Raw genomic sequence first — 14157 nt, 5'->3', positions numbered from 1 at the left:
CCACTCCGCCCGACCCAGGGCTCGGACTCGGGCTAAGGCCCCGGAAGACGGCGAACTCCGCTCCGCCCGACCTAGGGCTCGGACTCGGGCTAAGGCCCCGGAAGACGGCGAACTCCGCTCCGCCCGACCCAGGGCTCGGACTCGGGCTAGGCCCCAGAAGACGACGAACTCCGCTTCGCCCGACCCCAGGGGTCGGACTCCGCCCTAGCCTCGGCCGAACGACCTCCGCCTCGCCCGACCCAGGAGCTCGGGCTCGGCCTCGGCCATGGAAGACAGACTCGACCTCGGCTTCGGAGGAGCCTCCACGTCGCCCGACCTAGGGCACAGGCCCGCCACGTCAACAGGAAGCGCCATCATCACCCTACCCCGAGCCGACTCGGGCCGCAGAGAACAAGACTGGTGTCCCATCTGGCTAGCTCCGCCAGATAGGCAATGATGGCGCCCCGCTAGCCCTGTGACGATGGTGGCTCTCAGCTCCCTTACGGAAGCAGGGGGACGTCAGCAAGGACCCAACCGCTCCGACAGCTGTCCCTCCGCCAGGCTCCGTTGCTCCTCCGACAGCCACGACACCACACCAGCTGGGTGCCAAGATCTCTCCGGCTGCCACATTGGCATGTACTTAGGGCGCTAGCTCTCCCCCACTAGACGCGTAGCACTCTGCTACACCCCTATTGTACACCTGGATCCTCTCCTTACGCCTATAAAAGGAAGGACCAGGGCCTTCTTAGAGAAGGTTGGCCGCGCGGGGACGAGGACGGGACAGGCGCTCTCTTGGGGCCGCTCGCTTCCCTCACCCGCGTGGACGCTTGTAACCCCCTACTGCAAGCGCACCCAACCTGGACGCGGGACGAACACGAAGGTCGCGGGATCTCCACCTCTCTCACGCCCGTCTCCAGCCACCTTGCTTCCCCCCTTCGCGCTCGCCCACGCGCTCGACCCATCTGGGCTGGGGCACGCGGCACACTCACTCGTCGGCTTAGGGACCCCCCGGTCTCGAAACGCCGACAACTTTAAATAACCGGTTTAGCAAAACTAAAATATGTACAATACATTTAAGAGTATGACAAATACGTATATATAAAAATAAAAAATAAAAAAATGTCTCTAATATAGTTATTTACGTATAGAGGACAATAAAAAATGTCTCTAATATAGTTATTTACGTATAGAGGACGTGATTTAGAGAACGTTGTTGGAGAGAAAGGAGATATAGAGAATGTAATCTTTAGAGAAGGTTGTAAATGATAAATATAGATAATGGATATAGAGGACGTTGCTAGAGACAACTTTACCTTAGGAAGAATGGCGAGAAGCTAAGGAAGACCTGGATGGTGGTAGTTGCTACGGCAGCGACCGGTTTTGCGCGGCTACCGGCGAACTGCTGGGCGGTATGGTGAGCGCACGGCAGGAACCATGATGCGTCTTGAGGGAGGCTCGATAATGGGATGAAGCTTTGATTCTGAAAAGAGATTCTGAAAAAAGAGAATGCCTGACGCGCGAGAGCAGAGGATATCTTGGCCCCGACAAACTCAGCGACGGATCTGATCACGGAATGGAAGGCAGCACAGTGCAGGTGCGGTCTGCCACTATGCCACCGATCAGTCCGAAGCTCTGAATGAATGCGATTTCCCTCTTGCGCAAGCGTCACCCAGGTCTGACCAGACCATTCACGACACGGATCTATTGACAAGGTTGGAGTCGTGCATCGTCGTCACGTGGACATGTCTCCCTTCAACGTCGAACAGATCCTGTGCCAGGGAGTCATGCATGGCGCAGAGGGTTAGGTACGTGCGGCCGTGCGTGTGCAGCTGACGTGCTGACCGCTGCGTCGTTGAGAGCAGCACGGTGGTGCCTCTCGCCGCCGCAAGGCGGGACAAATTAGGCGTCACGACTCACGACGACGACCCGGGGTCTGGTGGGGAGGAGGCGAGGAGCTGTGTTGTGTGTAGCTACGATGAGCCTAGACGCCTACGGCACTGTGCCACACTTTGACTAAAATTAGTCGTTCAAATTGAATAACCAATCTTAGACAGAAAAGTTAAGTAAAGTATGGCAACTAGGGTAGTGAACCGAACATGCCTTTTATTTGACACAGCCGGTGCCGAATTTTTTATATTTTAGCCCTTTCCCGGAAAAAAAATTCACGTTTAGACCTTAGAAAATTTTAATGTCATTTTTGGACCCTTTGCTCGGCGCCATAGCCAATGGCGCCGAGGTAACACAGCTCGGCGCCATAGGCTATGGCGCCGAGGTGCGTGTTACGCTGGCACAAACGGACGCCGTGGCACTGACGTGGCACCGAGCTCGGCGCCATAGATCTTGGCGCCGAGCTCTATTATGTACACAAAACTTGTCTAGCTTAGTTGGTAGAGCACAAGGCTTTTAACCTTGTGGTTGTGTGGGTTCAAGCCCCACGATGGGCATGTTTTCATACTTTTTTTTGTCTTTGTCACTGATTTTTTTGTTGTCCAGATTTTTCGTTTATGTCGCTGATTTGTCCGTCTAGATTTATTTTTTATCCAGATTTTTTTGTTTTTGTGACTGATTTGTTTATCCGTCCATATTTTTTTCGTTTATTAAGCTTAAGGAAACGTACTTGCATTGGTTAGCGGCCACCAGTTTAGCTATGGTGCATCGTGGTTTTTCCATTTATGCCGCTGATTTGTCTGTCCAAATTTATTTCTCATCTTGATTTGTTTTTGCTTTTGCGACTGATTTGTTTATTACATTTTGTTTAATAGTACTGAATAATCTGTCTGGCCCTTGGTGCATTGTAAACCACACATGCTTAAGCTTGATTCCGTCCTCTCGCTAATTACAAGTGATTTTAAACATTAAATAATATACTAAAATCTGAAGTACACTATTTAAAATGTTAAAAATATTTATATCATAAACAAATGATTGTGTTAATCTTACATTAGTAGTGATGTACAATGATAAATTTTAATTAATATTAAAAAGTATAATTTCGAATACATTAGATTATTGGAGTTTTAGAGTCCAAAATATAAATATACTTAATAAACAAAAAGATTATAATTAGAGTCCAAAATATAAATATACAAGGTATAAATAAACAGTGACTTGATGATTTTATAAAGTACTTCGTACTTCCATAGGGTGGGTTACTTATGTGCATGGTACTTGCGTCACGCAGTTTGAATAAACAAAAACAAAAACAAAAAATATCTAGATGAATAAATAAATCGGTCACAAAAACAAAAAAACTAGATGAAAAATAAATCTGGACGGACAAATCAGCGACATAAACGAAAAATATGGACAAAAAAATTAGTGATAAAAAAATACGTCCACCATGGAGCTTGAACCCACAACCTTAAGGTTAAAAATCTTGCACTCTACCAACTGAGCTAGACATACTTTGCTGTTACATATCCGAGCTTGGCGCCATAGATCTTGGCGCCGAGCTCGAAAACACGTTGGCGCCACGTCGTTCAGGTTGGGCCAACGTAGCACGCACCTCGGCGCCATTGGCTATGACGCCGAGCAAAGGGTCCAAAAATGATATTAAAATTTTCTAAGGTCCAAACGTGAATTTTTTTTCGAGAAAGGGCTAAAATATAAAAAATTCGGCAGCCGGTGAGCGCGTAGAGGGCATGCATGGCCCGGGTGTTTCGCTGGCTACTGTGGTACGATGACGTGGCCAACGTTCGCTATTTCTCCTCGGGCTCAAGACAAAAGCGCCTTTGCATTGGCAAGAGCACACTACGTACATATCGCCGCGGGAAGCCAGTGCAACAACAACAATAACAAAATTTCACCAACTTCTTTGGGTTCATATTCAGTTTATAATAGCCAAATTAAAGCGGCTGTTTTTAGATGCAGTGGTACAAAAGCAAGTACAATAATTGTCTTATAACCAACTCATTCAGCGTTTTTACTAATAATGTACAAAGGAGAAGAACTCACGTACTGCATATATTTTGAAATACAAATCCTTTTAGTTTATTTAGGTATATAGTTTTTGTCATACACTTAGATATAATAGTATATATTGTGTAGATACACAATAAAAGTAACTTATCTTGAAAAGCTAAAACATTCCTATAGTTTGAAAATAAAGGAAGTACAAGATAACTATCGGACAAAACCTAGCTCTTTTAGACATGTCCTATAGTCGAGCACTTAACTCTGTTATTCACATGCATTTGCACGTAGAGGTGGTAATGGATCATGGCCCTAATGCTTGCTTCACAAACCAACAAAGCCCTTAATTTTATTAGTTCAAAATTGAATTGGTTTATGATCCGGCCCTAACTTGACTCGATCCTTAAAGTTGCTAGGCTAAATTAAATGGCCCGTTACCACCCCTATTTGCACGTGATTGGATGTCTCCTCCTCGACAACCAGCCTCTATGCGTGTGTTGACTGCACAACAACATCTGATTGGATGTCTACTTATGGTTGGCCGTGCCTGGATATGAAGATGCAGGGTAGGCTAAACCAAGGGCGTGTTTGCCGTCATGGCCCAGCAGCCTGGCTGCGCTCCTGGACTGCAGCTCCCGTGTTTGCGTTGTCTGGCTTGCTCAGGAGCCAGACTGTGCGCGTGTAAATTTAGCCTCTCAGCCTGGCTCCACAGAAACGAGCTCAAGGTCCGTTTCCTGGGAACCTGGCTGCTCGTGGCGCAAGGATTCCGCGTTTGGGTTGTTTTGGTCTTTTAGCCCGGCTGCATATTGGGTGACAAACACCAGCTCGTTTGAGCCAGGCTTATATGGTACAAGTAAGCAAACAAAGTGAGTTGTAGTAGTAGTTGGGACAGGCTAGCCTTAGTCTGGACCAATTGAACGGGCCGAGCTGGCGAGGGAGAAGGTCACAACTCACAAACACGCCCCCAAATGTCTTAGGTTGTACGTGTAGAGACGCAGAAAAGTCACGCTTGTAGCAACAGTCAACTGACAAACACGCCCCAGTTGAACGCTTGTTTTTCAGAGTGGGTTCAGTTACTTGTGTAAAGATGTTACTTACTTCTTAGTAAAAAGAAGAAGAAGAAGAAGAAAAGTTCCAGATCTTATTAACCTTTTTAAAAATATATATTTATTCGCTATAATGAAAAATGGCTGCAGAATCCATGTCATGGCTGTTCTTCGTCGTATCGTTTAGTTGACAACAGTGAAAGGTTTCCACGTGTTCCAGAAAGAATCGCCACACCAGAGCACAACGAGACCTGGTTCCTGTAAGCAAAACGGTGCCATTCGCGCTTGTCTTGTCCGTAATTCTGAACGCCTCGAACAGGGAGGACAGACGCACACGACCCGGAACCCAATGGTCCATGTTCTGAAGGCGAAAGGGTGCACGTGGGCAACCGATGTGACCTTACGCGAGACGCCTGCCAATCGATCAGGGCAGGGCGGCAGGCGGTCCATGCCTGACGGCACGTGGGGCCGTGGCGCAGGCGCAGCAGCCTCCACCAAAGAAAGAACATGGGGCGATCGCCCACGCACGCGTGCCTCAGCCAGCCCGCACTCTCCCGTGGAACTGCTAGCAATACAGTCCCCACTCCACGCACTCCTACGTGGCCGTCGGACGAATCTGATGGCGTCGCGTCCATGTCGTGATCACGGACGGCATCACGCTCGCCCGCGCAATCTCCATGCGGATCCGGGAGCCTGGCCGTGCGCAAGTGCAACCCCGCCGGCCGCTGGCGCTGGGGCGCCGATGCATTCTGCCCGGGAGCAGCTGGTTGTGCGCCCGTGACCTCTCTACTCCTGTCCTGTACAGTACACGGTCGTATTACTCTTTACTGACTATGGTAACAAACCATTAAAGTCCCGTTTAGATCTTTGGATTTAAATTTCATTCTAACAATGATCCGTTTGAATATTGATATTGAAAATGTTAGAATTGAATTAGATGCAATACTAAATCTATCTAGTATTGAAAATGAGTTTCAATATAAATCTGTTATTTGGAAGTATCTGGAGTTACAATTCCGTCCAATACCTAGAGTCTTGGTTGAATTGTGAGATACACTTTTTAGTTAAAGTCCAATTCCAAAGAATTGAGCTTTAACTCTAGCTCTAAATTCATTAGCCAAATCGAACAAACACAATTCATAATTACTGGCTCCAATTCCCGATTCCAGTCTTAAATATCTACATCCAAACGAGACACAATAGTAATTTGGGAACATATCAATTAAGGTAATATAGTTTTATACAAAATATGTTTGTATACTATTATTAAGCAAGATGCCGGAGGTATTTATATGCTACATTTTTATTGTAGAGGAGTGAGTCGAAGAGCGTCATATAAGTTGCAGAGTAGAAACATATTCTACCAATACATAAAATCATTTCTCATCCCCACACCCTATGAATTTGAGATAGGCTTATATCTAAATTTTGGAAAGTAGTGGACTGTCAAAATCCAAGCCAAATAGGTTACTTTATTAAGTAAATTCCAATTCCTCCAAAATAAATGGATCCAAACGCCCGTAAAAGAAAACAGGAGTGCAGAGCGTCGCCTCCTTCCTACCAAATCGCTCACAACGCAAACGATTGATCTAGCGCTAGTTCCCCACATCCTGTCATCGCACGCGCGCGTTATAGCGAGGCTAATAGTATCGTTGATTGCCAACGGTAAAGATCTTTGTAGGATATCTTTTATCTCATCTGTATGGTAGTTAGCTGAGCTCTTCACTATTAATATATAACCCACTTGTCTTTCTTATAAAGTTTCTTTTTTTCTAAGCCGAGTGTAAGTTTACAATCTGGTTCTCTTCTCTCTCCTCTTATCTAATTATTTAGTCGGCTTATTGTTTATTGCTACACTTGCTTTTAGGGTTTGTTTGGTTCCCTTCTTTAGTTAGATTAGGTTGTATTTGGTCATCGCTAGCTAGGCTGTGGCCAGTGAATGGTTTGGTTGCTTTGCTCTATAGCGTCGAGATCTTGAGAACAATTGTTTGGTTGCCCATTCTCTAATATGTGGTTGCACGCGCTGTCTTTCAGCGGGGCCATTAGGTGCGCCTGTTCACGCCTACGGGAGCCTGGCTCCAGAGAAACGAAAACAAAATTTGTTTCCTGATACCAGACTCATCGGCGTTGCTTACATGTGGGCAACGTGGTTTTGGTGCTCGTTCAGCCACCCAATCAGTGACGAAGAGCTCGTTATGGCCAACTATGGTTCGCGTCATACCTAAGCACCTCGACATGGCCCAGAAGATCAACCCTAACTGGATAACTTCCCTACCAAGCCCAAGGGCATGATATGTATATTTTAGATTACCTCATTGTTATGACAATATAATTAATCAAAAGAGTTAATGCACCTACATGTAGAAAGGACTTGTAAAAGTTCCTAGGAAAGGTGAACTACGTACTTGAGGAGATTTATTGTGAACTTGTCTAGGAAAAGTATTCATTTTACCCCTATACTCTGGTTGAGAGATGAACTTAAATTTACATGGGGACAAAACAACAAGAGGCATTTGAGAAGATATTGGAATATTTGTCAACACCACCACTTCTTCGTGCACCTAGAAGAGTTTCTTTTAAATTATATGTTGTTGCTAAAGAGAAGATCACTAATGTTGTTTTGACTCAAGAATATGAAAACAAGAAATATGTGATTGTTTATCTTGGTCGTTGTCTTCTTGATATGGAAATAAATATTTTGATGGCATACGTCATCTCCTCATCTGGATGCAATCTTCTGTTACTCCTTGAAGCTTCATGACTTTGCTCATCCTGTTAACTTTCTGACCTTGACCCAATTAGGGGGGGGGGGGACAATTGAGTTCTATAGAGGTTCCGTGGCCTTGTCATGAAGTAAATCCCTAAGGATCGTACAAGTGAGTTTCCAAAGTGTCCCCCTTTGATTTTGCCTCGTACGACTCATCAAGTTATGCATTACCTTCCTTTGTATTTTCGATGGCGAGGTAGTTGGACAAGTGAAAGGGAAATAGGCTTACACCTTTTTTCCAATTGGTTTTGGTGGTTGAATTGCCCAACACAAATAATTGGACTAACTAGTTTGCTCTAGATTATGAGTTCTACATGTGCCAAAGTTTCATAACAAACCAATAAAAAGACCGAAAAAAGGATTCAAATATAGAGAGCAAAAGTCAGCCGAAGTGTGCCCTGGTCTGGCGCCGCGCACCGGACTGTCCGGTGTGCCACCAGACAGTGTCCGGTGCACCACCGGACAGTGTCTGGTGCACCAGGGACTCCAACTCCGAACTGCTCACCTTCGGGAATTCTGGGAGCCACTCTGCTATAATTCACCGGACTGTCCGGTGTAGCACCAGACAGTGTCCGGTGGCGCACCGGACTGTCCGGTGTGCCAGCGGAGCAACGACTACTTCGTGCCAACGGCCGTCTGCAGAAGGCATTAAATGCGCTACAGTGCGCGCCAGAGTCAGAGCAGAGCCAGATGGCGCACCGGACAGTGAACAGTGCCTGTCCGGTGCACCACCGGACTGTCCGGTAGCCCAGAAGATAGAAGCCCCAACGGTCAGAATCCAACGGCTGGGTGACGTGGCAGGTGCACCGGACAGTGTCCGGTGCGCCATACGACAGCAGCCTTCACCAAACGGCTAGTTTGGTGGTTGGGGCTATAAATACCCCCAACCACCCACCATTCATTGCATCCAAGTTTTCACACTTCCTACACCTTACAAGAGCTATAGCATTCAATACAAGACACAACAAAGAGACCAAATCCTCTCCAAGTCCAAAGATCATTCCCAATCAAATAGTGACTAGTGAGAGAGTGACTTGTGTTCATTTGAGCTCTTGCGCTTGGATTGCTTCTTTTTCTCACTCTTTCTTGTGATCAACTCAATTGTAACCAAGGCAAGAGACACCAATTGTGTGGTGGTCCTTGCGGGGACTTTGTGTCCCGTTTGATTGAGAAGAGAAGCTCACTCGGTCTAAGTGGCCGTTTGAGAGAGGGAAAGGGTTGAAAGAGACCCGGTCTTCGTGAGCACCTCAACGGGGAGTAGGTTTGCAAGAACCGAACCTCGGTAAAACAAATCCTTCTGTCTCACTCTTTATTTGCTTGCGATTTGTTTTTTTACCCTCTCTCTCGGACTCGTTCTAACGCTAACCCGGCTTGTAGTTGTGCTTAAGTTTATAAATTTAAAGTCGCCCTATTCACCCCCCTCTAGGCGACTTTAAATTAGTATCGGAGCCCGGTGCTTCATTAGAGCTTAACCGCTCGAAGTGATGTCGGGAGATCACGCCAAGAAGATGGTGATCGGCGGTGAGAAGACCGCTACAAGCCACGGGAAGGCTCCATCGAGGGAGTCCGCCAACAACAAGAAGGATGGATCCCCTTCACGAATTTGATCGCACAAGAGTGGCGAGAAGAAGAAGAAAATGAAGAAGGTGGTCTACTACGAGACCGACTCTTCATCGCCCTCTACATCCGGATCCGACGCCGCGTCCGTCACTTCTAAGCGCCAAGAGCGCAAGAAGTATAGTAAGATTCCCTTACGCTATCCTCGCATTCCTAAGCATACTCCATTACTTTCCGTCCCATTAGGCAAACCACCGACGTTTGACGGTGAAGATTATTCTAGGTGGAGTGATATGATGAGATATCACCTAACCTCTCTCCACAAAAGCATATGGGATGTTGTTGAGTTTGGTGTACAGGTACCATCCGTAGGGGATGAAGATTATGATGAGGACGAGGTGGCCCAAATCGTGCACTTCAACTCCCAAGCCACCACTATACTCCTCACCTCTCTAAGTTGAGAGGAGTATAACAAGGTGCAAGGATTGAAGAGCGCCAAGGAGATTTGGGACGTACTCAAGACAACCCATGAAGGAGACGAGGTGACAAAAATCGCCAAGCGGGAGACGATCGAGGGGGAGCTCGGTCGCTTCAGGCTTCGCCAAGGGGAGGAGCCACAAGAGATGTACAACCGGCTCAAGACTTTGGTGAACCAAGTGCGCAACCTCGGGAGCACCAAATGGGATGACCATGAAATGGTCAAGGTTATTCTTAGATCACTCATTTTTCTTAACCCTACGCAAGTTCAATTAATATGTGGTGATCCTAGATACACACTAATGTCTCCCGAGGAAGTAATATGAAAATTTGTGAGCTTTGAGTTGATGATCAAAGGCTCAAAGAAAATTATTGAGCAAGGCGACTCCTCCACGCCCGAAGCACAACCGGTCGCATTCAAGGCGACAGAGGAGAAGAAGGAAGAGTCTACATCAAGTAGACTTCCCATTGACGCCTCCAAGCTCGACAATGAGGAGATGGCGCTCATCATCAAGAGCTTCCGCCAAATCCTCAAGCAAAGGAGGGAGAAGGACTACAAATCTCGCTCCAAGAAAGTGTGTTACAAGTGTGGTAAGCCCGGTCACTTTATTGCAAAATGTCCAGTATCAAGTGACAGTGACAGGGATAACGACAAGAAGGGCAAGAGGAGAGAAAAGAAGTGGTACTACAAAAAGAAGGGCGGCGATGCCCATGTGTGCCGCGAGTGGAACTCCGACGAAAGCTCCACCGACTCCTCCTCCGATGAGGACGCCACAAATATCGCCGTCACCAAAGGACTCCTCTTCCCCAACGTCGGCCACAAGTGTCTCATGGCAAAGGACGACAAAAGGAAGAAGGTAAAATCCAAATCCTCCACTAAATATGCAACCTCTAGTGATGAGGAGGATAATTTGCGCACCCTTTTTGCCAACCTAAACATGCAACAAAAGGAAAAATTAAATGAATTAATTAGTGCTATTCATGAGAAGGATGAACTCTTGGACACCCAAGAGGACTTCCTAATTAAGGAAAATAAGAAGCATGTTAAGGTTAAGAATGCTTATGCTCTAGAGGTAGAAAAATGTGAAAAATTATCTAGTGAGCTAAGCACATGCCATGATATTATTACCAACCTTAGAAATGAGAATGCTAGATTAATTACTAAGGTTGATTCAAATGTTTGTGATGATTCAATTTCCAATCTTAGAGATGATAATGTTAGTTTACTTGCTAAGATTGAAGAATTGAATGTCTCTCTTGCTAGCCTTAGAAACGAGAATGAAAAATTAATTGCTAGGGCTAAGGACTTGGATGTTTGCAATGTTACCATTTCCAATCTAAGAAGTGAAAATGACATTTTACATTCTAAGATTGTTGAACTAAAATCTTGCAAACTCTCTACATCTACCGTTGAGCATGTTTCCATTTGCACTAGATGTAGAGACATTAATGTTGATGCTATTCATGATCACCTAGCTTTAGTTAAGAAACAAAATGATCACATAGCTCAACTTAATGCCAAAATTAATGAGTATGACTTAGAAAATGAAAAATTTAAATTTGCTAGAAGCATGCTTTATAGTGGGAGACGCCCTGGCATCAAGGATGGCATTGGCTTCCAAAAGGGGGACAATGTCAAACTTAATGCCCCTCCTAAAAGATTGTCTAACTTTGTTAAGGGCAAGGCTCTCATGGATCAGGATAACGATGGTTATATTTTGTACCCTGCCAGTTATCCTGAGCATAAAATTAGGAAAATTCACTCTAGGAAGTCTCACTCTGGCTCTAACCATGCTTTTATGTATAAGAGTGAGGTATCTAGTTCTAGGCAATCAACCCGTGCTAAATTGCCTAAGAAGAAAACTCCTAGTGCATCAAATGAACCTAGCATTTCATTTAAAACTTTTGATGCATCTTATGTTTTGACTAATAAATCCGGCAAAGTAGTTGCCAAGTATGTTGGGGGCAAACACAAGGGGTCAAAGATTTGTGTTTGGGTACCCAAAGTTCTTGTATCTAATGTCAAAGGACCCAAAACCGTTTGGGTACCTAAAATCAAGAACTAAACTTGTTTTGTAGGTTTATGCATCCGGGGGCTCAAGTTGGATCATCGATAGCGGTTGCAGAAACCACATGACAGGGGAGAAGAAGATGTTCTCCTCCTACGAGAAAAACCAAGATCCCCAAAGAGCTATCACATTCGGGGATGGAAATCAAGGTTTGGTCAAAGGATTGGGTAAAAGTGCTATATCACCTGACCATTCTATTTCCAATGTTTTTCTTGTAGATTCTTTATATTACAATTTGCTTTCCGTTTCACAATTATGCAAAATGGGTTACAACTGTCTTTTTACGGATATAGGTGTTACTGTCTTTAGAAGAAGTGATGGTTCAGTAGCATTTAAGGGAGTGTTAGAGGGTCAGCTATACTTAGTAGATTTTGATAGAGCTGAACTCGACACTTGCTTAATTGCTACGACTAACATGGGCTGGCTCTGACATCGCCGACTAGCACATGTTGGAATGAAGAATCTTCACAAGCTTCTAAAGGGAGAACACATTTTGGGACTAACAAATGTTCATTTTGAGAAAGACAGGGTTTGTAGTGTAGGATTACGGGGAGGCTACTGTAGGGTCAAGATGGCAGACTAGAGGGGGGGTGAATAGTCCTTTCTAAAACTAATTACAATGGCTAACACAAATAAATACGGAATTAAAACTATTTTGGTTTAGCCAAGACTACACTCCTCTAACTATAACAAACACCTGACAAAAGATTCTAATTGAAGCAACTAAGGTGCCAAGATAGTGAAAGAGCTCTCCCATACAAATCTAGTTAGCAACGACATACAAATTATGCAGATGTAATTCTAAGCACACCGATAGCTCCTAAACATACTAGTAAGCAAAGAGCACAAAGCACAAGCACTACTAGAGAGAAACAACTACTTAGCTACACAAGCTAAGTAAAACAGATTAGCTACACAAGCTAACAACAAGTGAGCAACTATTTTATTATAGGTATGACTAGATATACAAGAGCATATATGAGCAACAAATATTCACTAGCATAAGTATATGAACAAGTAAATACAAGCTAGTGAGGAAAGTTGCAAACCAACGGGAAGATGATGACACGTGGCACAATGATTTTTTCCCGTGGTGTCGATGACTTGCCGGTCACCCCTAGTCCACGTTGAGGTAGATTCAAAGCACCCAACCGCTCCTCTATCAAGTCTCCACTTGATCTCTTGAGCCGGATTGGTCAATGAACCCTCAAACCTCGATTCCACTAGAGTTGCTTTTCACCGCTCCGGCGAGGCAAGCACAACGCCTCTCACAATCACCACCGCGGCCTCTTCACAATCTCCATTGAAGAGCTCACGGGGAACAACCACCAAGCCGTCTAGGAGGCGGCAACCTCCAAGAGTAACAAGCCAACGACCTCACTTGATGATCTCCCTAGTGCCTCAAAGATCAACAACTTGATGCAATGCACTAGATGGCTCTCAATCTCACTAGAATGCAATCCCAACCAATATGAGTGAGAGAGAGGGAGAGGAAAGGCTCCAATATGCTCACAAGTGTTCCAACTAGCCTCCTACACCCTTTCAACCCGGGCAACACAAGTATATATAGCCCCCTCTCCAAAACTAGCCGTTATGGGCCAATTGCCCCTTTTCTGCGCACATGCGGACGGTCTGCAATACAAGCCCGGACTGTCCGAACAAGAATCCCAACGGCTATAAACGGTTATAAAAATGTCAGAGCATTCAAAAAAGACTTGCGGACGGTCTGCCCCTCAAGGCCGGACGGTCCACGATACATAAAACTGAGCCAAAACGAAGTTTTGCTGACTCTGCACATTTGCTGAAATTTGTACTGCGGACGGTCCGCACCTGGACCCCGGACGGTCCGCAATACAAAATATTTGTACTGTGGACGGTCCGCACTCAGGCCCCGGACGGTCCGCAGTTCAAAAAGGAAAACCAAAACAGAACTTCTCGAGTTCTGTCCAAACACCAGTCCTTCAACTACGGACGGTCCGCAGTACAAAAACTTCGCGAAACATAGAAACTTCGTGTTTCTGCCCATCATCTCAAGTTAGACCTGCGGACGGTCTGCCATGCTGGCCCGGATAGTCCGCGGTACCTCAATTCAGCCCACATTCAAGAAATCGCTTTTTAATAAGTTTTTCTTTCATGAACCAAAGCGTTGTTAGCCCTCATGCAAATGCACCAACTATATGAGCAATGAGGCACTAAAGACATGTTAAGTAAGATAATTGACCCCTCTTGATAGTACGGCTATCTAGCCTACTAACCCGGTCAATTATCAACCTCTAAGCACCTTTTGACCGGTAAAACAAAAAACCTATTGTTATACCTTTGCCTTGAGCATTCAATTCCATCTCCTTAA

At 45.4% G+C, this 14157-nt stretch overlaps 1 non-coding gene across 1 annotated transcript; it reads left to right on the top strand.

Moving 5' to 3' along the window:
• The first annotated feature begins 2348 nt into the window (after positions 1 to 2348).
• Positions 2349 to 2423, top strand: TRNAK-UUU (transfer RNA lysine (anticodon UUU)). Its single transcript has one exon. It is a non-coding gene; the product is annotated as a tRNA-Lys (tRNA).
• Positions 2424 to 14157: the final 11734 nt, after the last annotated feature.

Source organism: Zea mays, chromosome 7 (assembly GCF_902167145.1).
Source record: "Zea mays cultivar B73 chromosome 7, Zm-B73-REFERENCE-NAM-5.0, whole genome shotgun sequence".
NCBI classification, from domain to species: domain Eukaryota; kingdom Viridiplantae; phylum Streptophyta; class Magnoliopsida; order Poales; family Poaceae; genus Zea; species Zea mays.
Note: the sequence above shows the minus strand (reverse complement) of the source record. Positions and strands in the feature narration are given on the sequence as shown.